The sequence below is a fragment of the Protomyctophum bolini genome (assembly GCF_963924005.1).
Source record: "Protomyctophum bolini genome assembly, chromosome: 17".
Taxonomy (NCBI): Eukaryota; Metazoa; Chordata; class Actinopteri; order Myctophiformes; family Myctophidae; genus Protomyctophum; species Protomyctophum bolini.
The window spans coordinates 20,240,859-20,255,696 of NC_137878.1; the positions used below are offsets into that span (position 1 = coordinate 20,240,859).

The following is a 14,838-nucleotide window of genomic DNA, read 5'->3' on the forward strand; positions in this document are numbered from 1 at the left end:
GAATGCTACCAAAGTGAATTCTAACGTGTACAACATTCCGACCAAAACAAGGTATGACGTACCGGACAATGTTTTTAAGGTGAAACGTTGTACACAACCACCAAAAAACAAGCTTATAAATCTATAATCTAGTTTTGCTATGAATTTGAAAATGTTCCCTGTAATGACATGACCCAAATGTCCCCAAATTAGGACTCTTAAGTCGTTCAAAACAGTGTGCAGATATCCTCTCTCTAGTTAGTTAATTGCTGCGAGAGTGAGGTCTAGCCAACACCAACTCGGGATTCCTGGATCGCTGCCCTCCACAATTTCTTATCCAACATCAGGTTCTTGAGCTCTTCAGTGTTGTCAGCCACGCTGTCGCGCCGCAGGACGTCTACATACACGCTTCTTTCCCCTCCTGGCTTTGCCCTAGCTGGGTTGGCTCCCATAGGGTCAATTTACTTGCCTCAAGTTCTGGGTGCCTGACGCAGTGCCCTGCCAGCCTCATCCTTCTCTCTCTGACTCCTCTCTCTAGAAATAATGCAGGAACAGGAAAGCCTTTTTTATAGTCAAGTTTCAGCACTGAGGTTTTACGTGATGACCTTCTGCCTCATCGTTCTCTGCAGTGTTTCCATATTGACTTGAAATCACAAGCCCTATCTCAGGGGTTCTCAACGTTTTTGGCTGGGGACCCCCGGATATGCTTTGGCCATGTATTTCCCGCCGCCCCGCCCCCCTCCCCACCACCAATACAAACTGACTGCAAAAATAACCTTAATAATAGAGAAAATATATCATAAATGAATACTGAAACCCAGATATAATCATTAAGGAAAGTTTATGCATAAACTCTTCATTTCCATTTCCCAGAGGGGTCGTGACCCACGGGTTGAGAACGCATGCCCTATCTGATCTACAACTCTGCTAATGGCTCAACTCCACTATAGGTCTTTCAGGAAGAAGCCTGCTGGGCAGCTCTCTTCATCCTTGTCCAATCACAAGCACAGAACAGCGTTTCGCTTCAAGGTCCACCAGTACATTACAGAGCCAGCTATAGCGCACTGCCAATTAGACACTGAATGCTAAGCCTGTACTAAACACGTTTATCGTTAAACTCTGTCGTACCGGAATGTACCCTTAAAACAAGGCTCCAGACTTCCCAAAACAAACTGGTCAGTTTACTAATTGGCCTCACTCCCCGAACACACCTCACCCCTGCCCATTTTGACAGGCTGAAATGGCTTAGGGTTGACGACAGAGTACAGCATCTTGCAATGGGTCTGGTCCACAAGATTCGATACAACACCAAGATACCCATATACCTGTCTAAATCTTAGAGTATATTATTAGAGACGTCACCGGAGTTCTCTTCCCATCCACTTGCATTAAGTTGCTCAAAAGCGCTTGAGGCGATTTCACTCCTCCTAGGAACAGAGTGCATTCTGGGATGGATTGGGCCAAATCGAGCTCACAATTGTGAGCTTGTATTTGCTATTTTCAAATGGGCAGAAATATATCAGGGCTGAAGTGGTTAGTGTGTACTGTTTAAATGAAAAATCTAAATCTATAAAGTAACTATAGCTTTCATATAATTGTAGTGGAGTAAAAGTTTCCACCCTGTTAAAATATTTGTCTCTGAGATGGAGTAGAAGTAAAAGTACTGAAATTTGGAAATACTCCGGTAAAGTAAACGTACCTCAAGATTGTACTTTAAGTACAGTACTTGAGTAAATGTACTTAGTTACTTTACGCCACTCGTCTGTGTCCCATCTTACAGAAAAGAATGGCATGACTGTAGTAAAGATTGACAGGTCCGTACTCCGTCTCAGGAGAAGACCAATTCTGACCAATTTCTTTTAACCAACGTATAAGAAAAGACACACGGCATCTTGCTGCGCTCGGGCGAATAAACTAACCCATTTAGACCTGAAGACAATTCTACAAATGTCTTCTAAATCCTGACAGTTTTCAGAAAAACCCATGTTTCTACGTAAGTCGTTCTCAAACACTTTCATGTGAAGGACCCCCAAAAATATACGTAATTGGCCGCCGACCCCCATCTGAAAATATATTGTTCCAGGGACCTCCCAGGAGCAAAGATTTGAGTTAAAAACGTTCGCTCTGAAAATAATATATATATTCAAAGATTTTTGTACCACACATTGTCACGATTTTTCAGCATAGCGCACTCGGTGCCACCCTACGAGCTTGTAGATCTACTGTTTTTCAATAGCAAAGCATAACAAAATGCTTAAAAAACACCAAAAGGGGTTCCCCGTCCGGAACGATTTAATGGGAATCACAACGCTTCAGTCCGGAGACCTTCATCGCGTTAGCCAAGATAACCTGATGAAGGTCTCCGGACTGCAGCGTTGTGATTCCCATTACGTTTTATTTGCCAAGTTGGGCAGCACGGCGTGTGTGAGGCTTTTTTTCTCCCGACTGTGGTTGTGAAATGTAGACTGATGTAATATTTACCATGGTTATTCCCCCGATTAATCGATTAAAAGAGAGGATGACTGACTGACCACGTTGTATAAAGCATAGCAGTGTGGGGACGTGGTTTGAACATTCTGCCATTCATTTTCCCCCATTGAGATTTGCAAAAAAAATATTTATATAAATTATTTTAAGCCTATATAATCAAGCCATACAGGATCCTGGTGAGTCATGAACTTTGATTCTTTCTTTTTTTTTTTTAACAGATGGTATTTATTAAATGTAGTACTAGTATAATCAAATATTCAAAAAAATCTAAGGTTGTATGGGTGGCTTGAAAGAAAAGTTAATCTCTATGGGAAAACTGAATTGGAGAGTTTTCCAGAAAACCAGGCCCACTGCTATGCTCTATATGGTCATAATGGTAACTGTATTCCTGTAACAGTCGGTGAAAGTAGCATCGAACTGTAGTACATGATACACTGTCAAAATGTGATTGGCAGTTACTCTGTCAAATTGTCATTGGCAGTTACTCTGTCAAATTGTGATTGGCATGCAGTTACTCTGTCCAATTGTGATTGGCAGTTACACTGTCAAAATGTGAAAACAAAGTCTCCCCCTTCTGTTTACCCTAGAACTGGAGGACTAGACCTCATGGGGTCATGTGATTAGTGACATCACAAAGATGTACTCTGCGGGCCAAAGAGTACAGTTCTAGGATACACATAAGTGGGAGACTTTCTTTTTATTATTTCCACACAACAACTCTAAGGTATATTAATGACATAGTTCAATGTTGAAAATGGGTGGTATTCCCCTTTAACTATTGGCCAAAGGAACTCACATATAGAGAGAGCGGGATCAAAAATAGAATAATGAAAAAATATGTTTTGGTGAGTTCTGTGTGTCCCAACTCCAACTTCTTTCCACATGCTTCTGCTACTTGGAAAAGACTGTATTTGGCTGTATGTGCGTGCGTGCGTGCGTGTGTGCGTGCGTGCGTTTGTCCCACATGTTTGTGTGGAAGGTGGGAAAACAAGATCTCTGAATAGTGCAGGGAGAAGGGGTGACTGATTTCTTGGAAGGTGACTGAGAAGGAGAGAGTGAGAGTGGGATGGTGGGTGTTTGGGAGGAGGAGGGAGACATTGAAGAAGGAGAGAGAGAGAATGGGATTCGATTGTATACTTTTATGAATCTGTGCTCCAAACCATGTGATCATGGTCGTGAGTTAAATAAATGATGATGAGGATGGGGGTGTTTGGGAGGAGGAGGGAGACATTGAGGAAGGAGAGAGAGAGTGGGATGGGGGGTGTTTGGGAGGAGGAGGGAGACATTGAGGAAGGAGAGAGAGAGAGAGAGAGAGTGGGATGGGGGGTGTTTGGGAGGAGGAGGAGGGAGACATTGAGGAAGGAGAGAGAGAGAGAGAGGGATGGGGGGTGTTTGGGAGGAGGAGGAGGGAGACATTGAGGAAGGAGAGAGAGAGTGGGATGGGGGGTGTTTGGGAGGAGGAGGGAGACATTGAGGAAGGAGAGAGAGAGTGGGATGGGGGGTGTTTGGGAGGAGGAGGGAGACATTGAGGAAGGAGAGAGAGAGTGGGATGGGGGGTGTTTGGGAGGAGGAGGGAGACATTGAGGAAGGAGAGAGAGAGTGGGATGGGGGGTGTTTGGGAGGAGGAGGGAGACATTGAGGAAGGGAGGGATGTACTGTAGGGAGGGAGGGGGCAGAACAGGGGCAATAGAAGAGAAACTCTACCCCACCCCTCTCTATGGTGCTGCTGCAGACAGAACCACCCCGACCCAGCCCACTCCATCCTGCTCCACTCCCCTCCTACCTTTGGTGCAGCCAGCGACGGACACTTGCCTTTTTGTACGAGGAGGAGGGTAACCCAGTGAACAATTCCGTCTGTCTTTCCCAAAATAAGCCTGCAGTGAGTGGGAGAGGGATCATCGTGTGTGTAAGCCTTGCGGGAGATCGGAGCAGCGAGGTGCCACAGCCCCCCTTGGTTATAAGCCCTGCGAGTGAGTGGGACAGCAGCCTGCTTGGACCCGCAACCCTTTGCTCACTGTATACCACCTTGCCTGCCTGCATGCCTGGCCATCTGACGGACGGACGGACGGACGGACTGACTGACTGAGTTCTTGAGTCTCACTGTGCTGTGATTCTCTCTCTCTCTCTGTTTCTCTCTCTGTGTCTCTCTCCCCCTTGTCCCTCTCTGCCTAGCTCTTTCCCTCTTCTTACTTTCCACCCTGGAGTGCGAGAGAGCGGAGATTGGGAAGGTGCGTCTAACACATTCTTCTGGACAGACCGAGGACGGCACAGAGAGGATTTCTTTTTTTTTTGCCCTTCCTCACTGACTCACTCTCTCTCTCTCTCTCTCTCTCTCCCCCCTCTCTCTCTCTCTCTGCCTCTCAATTTCTTTCTTTTTTCTTCTCCCTCCTCTCTTCCAACCATCTCACCGTGCTAAAAAGCACATGGACTAAATTTTTTCCAGAGGCAAAATAAGCAAAGAAAAAAAAATAGAAAAGAAAGGAAAGAGAGAACAATTCACTCCAGCAGTGGTAGAAAATATTCCGGTGTTTGTGCTGCAGCAGCTTTTTTTCTTATTTTTTTGCTTTGGTTTTTGTTTTTGTTTTGTTATCCTCCTGCACGTGGGAGCAACGTCGGACTGGCTCAAGGTTCGGAGGCTTTTGCAAAGAGAGCACTCTACAACCCCATCCCGCCACACTTTGACGTAACTTTCTTTCTTTTTGGCTGCGCTGTTCAGTGAATCTTTTGAGGCAATCATCAGCATTGTGTCTTGGGAGACATGTGTGGCTGAAGGAAGGAAGGGAGGCTATAGACGAGAGATCCACCTGACGCTCACACCTTCTAGTGCCGCACCACTTCCATTCCAAGCCCTGCACCGAGGAGGGAAAGGTAAGCCCTCTGACCCGTCCGTCCATCCTGTCATCATCCCTGTGTCCCCCTGACCCGTCCGTCCATGCCTCGCTGCCTGTCATCATCCCTGTGTCGCTGTCTGTCCTACCTTGCTTTTCTTACTTCCATAACATGTGTGCGGCAGGGAGAGCTGCACGCTGCGGCCAAAGGCAACAGTATGAGAGAACAGGAAAGGAAGGGGGGGGTGTTGGGGGGGGGGGACGACAGTGCAATATCTCAGTCATGGGACCTGCATAATTCTCCTCCTCAGTGCTAAATTGGGCTAGCACAGTGTAGCCTACAGGCCGTTGGTTGGATTAAGAATGAGCCAATGCAGTTCCTTCATCCATTTGTCTGTCAATTGTAGCCTTGAAAGGTTTATTAATATATTCATCTGTGTGAGACTGTGTGTGTGCAAGAATGCAAGACCGTGTGTCTGGAATGATAGTAAAGATTGTCTCTCCCCCCTCTCTCTCTCTCTCTCTCTCTCTCTCTCTCTCTCTCTCTCTCTCTCTCTCTCTCTCTCTCTCTCTCTCTCTCTCTGTCTCTCTCTCTCTCTCTGCATTGCCAAGATATGGTATTGATTAAAATAAATTGAAAATAAAGTCAAGAGAAGGTTTCCTCTTCCTGCTCTCTGTCTGCACACTGCACAGTTTTCAATATCCTCTGTATAGTCTAACCTGTGTGTGTGTGTGTGTGTGTGTGTGTGTGTGTGTGTGTGTGTGTGTGTGTGTGTGTGTGTGTGTGTGTGTGTGTGTGTGTGTGTGTGTGTGTGTGTGTGTGTGTGTGTGTGTGTGTGTGTGTGTGTGTGTGTGTGTGTGTGCGTGCGTGCGTGCGTGCGTGTACAAAATATAGAAATATAGTTTATTGAGGGGTCAGAAGGGGGCGTGTTGTGGTTGTGCATTGGGGTGTGTTACTGGTCTGGGTTTGTCTCTGAAACAAATGAGAGTCGCCCTCATCCTCTCATGTTGTCTCTCTCTCTCTCTGAAGTGTGTGCTGCGACGTGTTTTGTCTCGTTTGATCAATCCTCCTTTGTTTACTTGAGACTGTTTAGTAATTTCATGTTCTGCCTTCAGTGGTGGAATGCAGTGACGAAAGGATTATAGTGGCAATGGCCACATGGCCACACTCGCCTCCTCTCCTGTCCCCAGTTTGTCTATTCCTCTCCTCAGCCTCTCCTCTCCTACCCCCCCCCCCCCCCCACCCCCACCCACCTCCACCCCCCCATTGCTTCAATCTGTCTATCCACTGCACTGCTCTGGCATGCAAGACTGCATTCCTTTGTAACGACATCCCTCCATCGCAAACAGAGAGCGAAGGAATATTCATGACCCTGGATCTTCAGGTATGCAACGTGACAAACGAGAGAGAGGAGGGGGGGGGGGGGGGGGGGTCAAATTAGTGCACAGTAAAATCCTCATTATTAATTTAACTTCATGAAAGCAAAAATGAAGGTCCTCAGAGGTCAATTTTATAACACTTTCAGAAGTTCACTGTGTCGGAAGGAGAAAACATGACAAGGAACACAACCACAGACACTTTTGTTAAAGCGATAAATATAGTTTTTTTTGCCCCCATCACGTGCTTCAGTGCATCAGCAGCAATCTCTTAAGGGGAAAGGAGAAAGCTAGGGAGAGAGGACGGAGAGAGGGAGAGACAGAGAAACAGAGAGGGGAGTGAAGAGAGAGTCTGGAAAAGACGGCAGACTGTGGAGCTCTGGAGTCCAAAAATGCTTGGCAGCATCCTGCTCTTTCACTGGCCTACGGCACAGGAGGCTGACTGGAAGTGTACGCGCGCGTGAGAGACAGAGATGCCGTTTGTGTGTGCACATGACACGCATGCACGTACAAACGCACTATGGTATGTAACTAATACATATCTTGTACAGTTGATATTGAAGTGTGTTACGCAATCTCCTACATTAGGTCCTTGGGGAGTGGGTGTATGACTCTACTGTGCACTTGTGTGAACTCACACTTGGGTGCAAAAGGGCACCATACGTGCCCTCAGAAGTAAACTGGTTGTAAGCAGTGTGCTGCCATCTTCATAGCCACTTATTAAACTCCACTGTACTTTGCTGCCCGGAGTCCCCCCTGGGGTCTGTCCTCGGCCCAGTCATTTGTCTCTCTTCACTGACGATAAGCTATCAACGCATCGCAATGCGACGTGCTGTGAGCTGCTTGTTCACCTGTCTTTGCTATTTGTTCATTTGAATGATTACATGGCCAGAATATGGATGCATGCTGGGGTTCGTGTGGTCAATGGAAATATGTATCTACGGACACAGCACACATGCAGGGCTTCTTGTAGAGATACACTGGTTTCCATCAAAGCCTGACAAATGTTTTTTTTTCTTTTTCTTTTCTTTTTTAACTGAGGAAGATTCCAAAAAACAAGGCAAAAACAGCTGATGCTTCCCGATAGTTACTGACGGCTTAAAATAATCACACGCCCATTCTTGCATGGATTTTGTCATTATTACAGATACCTATAGCTAAAGAATACAATAAAAAATCGATCAGAACAGTTTACATCAATTTACATACAATATACATACAATAAAAATACTAATTTGTATTTAAGCTGCACCTTAAATGATTTACTTTGAATCCTGTTAATGGGGAGAGTTATTTACCATACATTCATACACACATTTAAATGAACCAAAATATGAATCAGTCAGGCAGTGTAGTTTCCATTCAACTTCTCAAATGGGTTGTCTTGGCAGCTATGTCTGCTGAAGCACCCACAGGTCAGCAGATTTATGTTTTCCTTCCAGACGTTGTTCACCCCTTTCCTGGCACCGCAGAGGTCATATTTCTCTGCCCGGGCACGGGCACTGGCACACGCCGCTCGGCTAACTTACCCTGCCAACCCTGTGCCAACGTTTTGGTATTATCTCTGAACTTTCAGATGTGTGGTATATATATCAGATGTGTGGTATATATGTGCGTGCGTGCGTGCGTGCGTGCGTACGTGCGTGCGTGCACCTGTATGTGTGCATGTACTCTTCATTACTTAACTGCGACTGACAGGCTCGAACCAATCCATCCACGGCTTGCCTAATCGGCCCGCTGATATAAAACCCGGAGTGTGACCGAATGTGCCCATACAACAGTCACACTACCGCCCCCTGCCCTCTTGCCAAACCGCCTGCTGTGTGGCTCTGTGTGCCACTAGAGCGCCACTGAAGTTGCTTTATAGGCCGCAACGTGTTGAAGTTGCGACTGCTCAGAGGTGACTTTGAAAACAACAATTGCTCTTCTATTGCATTTTTTTCTTTTTGTCTTTTCTTTGTAGAGACTTTCCCATGTTAAAGGACCACTTCACCACTTTTCAACCTATCTATAATAGGTCCTCACTAATAATCATGAAAAAATGGCGCAATTTTTTTCTCATAGGAGGGCTGTGGTGACATCAACGATGGGGATACAAGCTAATAGAAACTGCAGTGTTTCTAGTCCTGAAAAGTTGCGAACATGGAAGCCATCGTTCTCACGATAATGAAAATCTAAACATTTTAGTAAAAAAGAAATCTGCCTAATGATGATGTCACTGGAAGACGGTTTCTAAACTGCCCACAGCCCTCCTGTGATACACAGACTGAGTAGAAAAGAATCGTGCCATTTTATCATGATTATTGGTGAGGACATATTATATGAAGATAGGTTGAAAAGTGGTGAAGTGGTCCTTTAACAGGAACCCGAACAAGTGTGCTCCCCACCCCGGCCTAAACAGACCCGACATGACTCTGGCTGCTTTTCAATCACTGGGAAGTGACCTGAGAAAGTTACAAAGTCAAGTTAAAAGAAGGGCTCCCCATGGGCGGCTGTCAGCATCTAGATTTAAGGCATCGTATGCATGGTGGATGTCTCCCTTTTGTTGCAGGCGCTGATGGCCGTGCCTGCCGTGCATCCATTTCCCTGGGTGGCACTTTGTCTTGTCTGTGGGGAGAGAGAGAGAGAGAGAGAGAGAGAGAGAGGTGGGGGGGAGGGAGCACGATGTGAAAATCTGTTACACATGCTCCGTCAGAGAGGTGCAGGAGGCCGGGAGGAGGCGTGCTAACGATCAGTGGAGCATGTGGGAAACGTTGGACACGCCAGCAGCCGGGTCGAGCCTTACACGAGTTCAGACCACTGGTTGGAATAAGAGAGGGCCCTGACCCTTAATGAGAGGGCCCTGACCAGAGATGGCCCTGACCCTTAATGAGAGGGCCCTGACCCTTAATGAGAGGGCCCTGACCAGAGAGGGCCCTGACCCTTAATGAGAGGGCCCTGACCAGAGAGGGCCCTGACCCTTAATGAGAGGGCCCTGACCAGAGAGGGCCCTGACCCTTAATGAGAGGGCCCTGACCAGAGAGGGCCCTGACCCTTAATGAGAGGGCCCTGACCAGAGAGGGTCCTGACCCTTAATGAGAGGGCCCTGAGTTGACCCTTAATGAGAGGGCCCTGACCAGAGAGGGCCCTGACCCTTAATGAGAGGGCCCTGACCAGAGAGGGCCCTGAGTTGACCCTTAATGAGTGGGCCCTGACCAGAGAGGGTCCTGACCCTTAATGAGAGGGCCCTGAGTTGACCCTTAATGAGTGGGCCCTGACCAGAGAGGGCCCTGACCCTTAATGAGAGGGCCCTGACCAGAGAGGGCCCTGAGTTGACCCTTAATGAGAGGGCCCTGACCAGAGAGGGTCCTGACCCTTAATGAGAGGGCCCTGAGTTGACCCTTAATGAGTGGGCCCTGACCAGAGAGGGCCCTGACCCTTAATGAGAGGGCCCTGACCAGAGAGGGCCCTGACCCTTAATGAGAGGGCCCTGACCAGAGAGGGCCCTGACCCTTAATGAGAGGGCCCTGACCAGAGAGGGCCCTGAGTTGACCCTTAATGAGAGGGCCCTGACCAGAGAGGGCCCTGAGTTGACCCTTAATGAGAGGGCCCTGATCAGAGAGGGCCCTGAGTTGACCCTTAATGAGAGGGCCCTGACCAGAGAGGGCCCTGAGTTGACCCTTAATGAGAGGGCCCTGACCAGAGAGGGCCCTGAGTTGACCCTTAATGAGAGGGCCCTGACCAGAGAGGGCCCTGACCCTTAATGAGAGGGCCCTGACCAGAGAGGGCCCTGAGTTGACCCTTAATGAGTGGGCCCTGACCAGAGAGGGTCCTGACCCTTAATGAGAGGGCCCTGAGTTGACCCTTAATGAGTGGGCCCTGACCAGAGAGGGTCCTGACCCTTAATGAGAGGGCCCTGACCAGAGAGGGCCCTGACCCTTAATGAGAGGGCCCTGACCAGAGAGGGCCCTGAGTTGACCCTTAATGAGAGGGCCCTGACCAGAGAGGGTCCTGACCCTTAATGAGAGGGCCCTGAGTTGACCCTTAATGAGTGGGCCCTGACCAGAGAGGGCCCTGACCCTTAATGAGAGGGCCCTGACCAGAGAGGGCCCTGACCCTTAATGAGAGGGCCCTGACCAGAGAGGGCCCTGACCCTTAATGAGAGGGCCCTGACCAGAGAGGGCCCTGACCCTTAATGAGAGGGCCCTGACTAGAGAGGGCCCTGACCAGAGAGGGCCCTGACCCTTAATGCAGGCACAGCCACTGGAACAAGAGCGAGAACACGCTTCTGTTGTCCACTGGGGAGAGAGTGCCAGGTATACAGCGCAGCCAGCGTCCTCCGGTGGACCATCGGGATATTGCAAGTGCGCCCCCCCAAATAATTGGCTAAACAGTAAGATATTTTTTATGCTAATATAATATCAATCATCATAAAAAATATGATGTAAAAAATATAAAGGTGTTTTCATTCATTGTGATGATACTGATCAATAGGGATTTAAAGTATACAAGTTAGTTCCATTGATCCCAGCCGGAACACCGTCGATTGATTGATCACTAAAATATGCATGCTCTGAGAATGTTACCCTCTTAACCACTTGTTCAGATTGGAGGGCCACGAACACTTTTCCAAGTGGGCCCTGTTCCAGAAAAGGTTGGGAACCGCAGAGGGAGAGTTATTTGTGATCTCTGGTTGTAGTAGGATGTGCACACTGTCTCCACAAGAGGGCAGAACATCAAGCATTCATGCTGTCAGGACCAATTCACTCAAACATACTGTAATAATGAATATTTACTCACAGTCAAAGCTAATCCCATGTGGACACACCTCCCCCCCCCCCCGCAAGCAGGCAAGCATGCAAGCATGCACGCACGCTGGCACATAACCTCAAATCCGAATGTTTTTCGTTGTGGGTGAGATGCTGTTTTGCTTTGTCTGTTTGCATATCCTTGAGTAAATAATTATGGTAACCAATGCATGAAAAAACCTCCGGCTTACTGCACAGTAAATAAACATCTCTGTGGCATTCGAAGCCCCTCATGTGTGCTTCAACACTCACTTTGCTTTGGTTTCTCGGCTCACCTCTCTGATCATCACAGCTCGCATAGCGGTTTGGCTTAAGCATACATGTCACCTCTGACTCTGCGATGCTGGGCAGAGCAGACATTCACAGTCCTGGCACAGTGACTGCGCTACAGCTCAGCATGGTGGATTAGTACTCTGATGTAGTAAAAGTATCAATGCCACAATATGAAAATACTCTGTTACAAGGAAAGGCCCAGGGACGTGCAGAGAGTGTTAGAGAGGCAGGGGCTGGAATCCTGTAAGAGGGCACTTTTGGACAAAAAATGCGAAAATAGCAGATCTACAAGCTCACAACTCATGTTGATTAGGTGATTTAATGGTGATGCAAAACAAACGGTGCAAACACAATCATTAAACGCCATTAACAATAAAGAGACAATATGACATAAATGACAAATTATGATGTGAATTTTTCCTTCATTGGGCCGATTCATACTCAGAATAAAACGCGCTGTAGAGCCTACAATGTGACGTCATTTGAGGTTCGGGGGGGGGGGGGGGGGGTACCGTCCTAAAGTCTCTTCGGTGCTACTGAAAATCATTTTGGCACTACAGCGCCGAAACAGAGGTAAAATAGGAGTATGAATCGGCCCATTGTCAATGCGTTTACAAAACAAACATTGAACTAAAGACCTAAACCGTGTAGGGCGGCTGTGGCTCAGGAGGTAGAGCAGGTCGTCCAATGATCCATGGGTCGGCGGTTCGAATCCCGGCTCCACCTGTCTACATGTCGAAGTGTCCTTGGGCAAGACACTGAACCCCAAATTGCTCCCGATGTGCTGGTTGGTACCTTGCATGGCTTCTGCCGCAATCGGTGTATGAATGTGTGTGTGAATGGGTGAATGTAATGCACAATCTTTGTAAAGCGCCTTTAAGCTATATAAATGCACCATTTACCATTTGTAGGAGGTGCTAGCGCCTCTCAGAAATCACGGCTCCATTTTTCTCTAGGGTCTAGTCTGTTAACCATGTACACCTACGTAGCAGCCTGTATTCTGTGGGCATGTCATAATAAATACGCGAACAATTGGATGATATTATTCACCATATTCACACGGAGCCCATCTTGTCATTAAGTTAATGAAATGCCACCCTGTTGCCACCCTGCCTTTTCAATGCAAAATGCCAACATCGCCGCCGTTTGAATACAGCCTATACATGAACAGGTGAAAATAGCCGGTATGTAAGTTCACAACGCAATGCGACAGAGTAGATCGCATTGGCAACCTACTCTGAATTTGTCGCATTGCGTTGTAGAGCAATAAAATAGGGAATCAGTGTTGTTTTTGGCAGCAAATTTAGCTTTTAGTTTTAGTCATAGTCTCTTGAATAGTTTTCATTTAGTTTTAGTCACATTTTAGTCACCTGGAATGTTTTAGTGTTAGTCTAGTTTTAGTCGACTAAATATAATATTTTAGTTGACTAAATCTACAGTTGATTTAGTCGACTGAAATTTATTTTGGTGGGCCTTGATGCCGTCGTAATGGCGTCGCAGCGCGACACCTTGTGAGCTTGTAGATCGGCTATTTTCAGCGTGCAACTAAGTCTGACCAGTACACAGTTTCATGTATTTTTTTATTTGCATTGAAAATCACCATAGGGCGATTTTAGGTCGCTTCATATAAGAACTGTGTTTGAAAGATAAAGCAATCATCCCGTCCTTTCTGTCATGGGGGTGGCTGTTAATGATGTCCATTCATATTTGATACAGCCAGTTTTTGGAGAAAATGGAATTACTTTTGCCGCAAAAGCCTTGAAACTACATATTAAATGTCTCTGCTAATATACGTCACGCCCAGCTGTCAACACATGGTGTTCCTGAGATTCCTCGTTGGCTCAGCTGGCAGTGACTCGACTCGTACTAACCACGAAACATTAAATATCAATACAAATAAATAAAAAAGAACTTAATTAACATGTCAATTTCTGTTGTACAACGGGCAGCTGCAACCACCGCCTACCCGGAAATGTAGTCTCTGGGTTGTTTGACTCGTTTCTAACGCTTATTGTGTACATTTCCACCTTCAGTCGATGCTTCATATCCATATGAGTGAAAAAGCCGGGATGATCGGTTTATTTTTCAAACACCGTTCTTATATGAAGAGATCTAAAATCCCCCTATGGCGATTTCAATGCAAATAAAAAGTACACGAACCTGTGGACTGGCGTCCTCTACTGACAGTGACGTCAGGAGTTCAGTGCTCTATTGTAAAATGACTTATACTGGATCTCTTGTCCACTAGTCCCTTCCTAACATTTTAGCCTAGTTTTTATTTGTTGACGAAATTGTCAATATATTTTGTCTTAGTTTTAGTCATCATAGCTTAGTTTTCATTTAGTTTCCATTTAGTTTTCCTCTGTGAAAAGTCGACAAACATTTTTCGTCTTAGTTTTAGTCGACAAAATCAACACTGCAGGGAAGTACAGTAGACCTCCGGTAGAGCACGATAAAGTCTGTAGAGTTTAAGTGGTTAAATAAAAACAACACACATACAGTTTGACTGCTCTGTGTAGTCAAACTGCCATTGGATATATACTGTTACTACTGTATATCACTGTTTACTGCCATGCATCTGTGCTCACTTGCGTGTACGTGTGTGCCATAGTTTCCTGATGATGTGTCTTCTGTGTGTGCGTGCGTGTGCGAGAGAGAGAGAGAGAGAGCAGATGTGTTTCTATCAGTCTCAGATTTGCACTGTGCTCACAGGAAATGAAGGAGAATGCCACTCATTCTCAAGGAATAGCGAACTCCGCCAGAACGACAACACTGCACTGCCCAGGAAAAGCAAACTCCCACCTATTCCTTTACCTTCCCAGGAACCCTGCATGAGCACGCACACACACACACGCACGCACACACACACACACACACACACACACACACACACACACACCACACAAAGTGGTATAACCACTTTAACTCTGCCACACATGCACGCATGCACACACAAACGCACACGCATCCACATACCGCTACGCAAACTGAAACACAAATTCAGTTAGGCCTACAGGGCATGTACTGTAGGCTACATGCATGCACACGTGTATATTGTTGCTGTTACAGACAGACTAAACCACTTTCAACTTGTTGTTGTGTGC

The 14,838-nt window shown here is 46.7% G+C and overlaps 1 protein-coding gene across 2 annotated transcripts in view; it reads left to right on the plus strand.

The window, feature by feature from the left end:
• Positions 1–4,230: 4,230 nt before the first annotated feature.
• col8a2 (collagen, type VIII, alpha 2) overlaps positions 4,231–14,838 on the plus strand; it is an 82,720-nt gene continuing 72,112 nt past the window's right edge. For both annotated transcript variants that reach the window (XR_013965610.1, XM_080786923.1), the window contains exon 1: positions 4,231–5,337. The gene's annotated coding sequence lies outside the window, so the exon portion shown is untranslated. The remainder of the gene's footprint in view (positions 5,338–14,838) is intronic.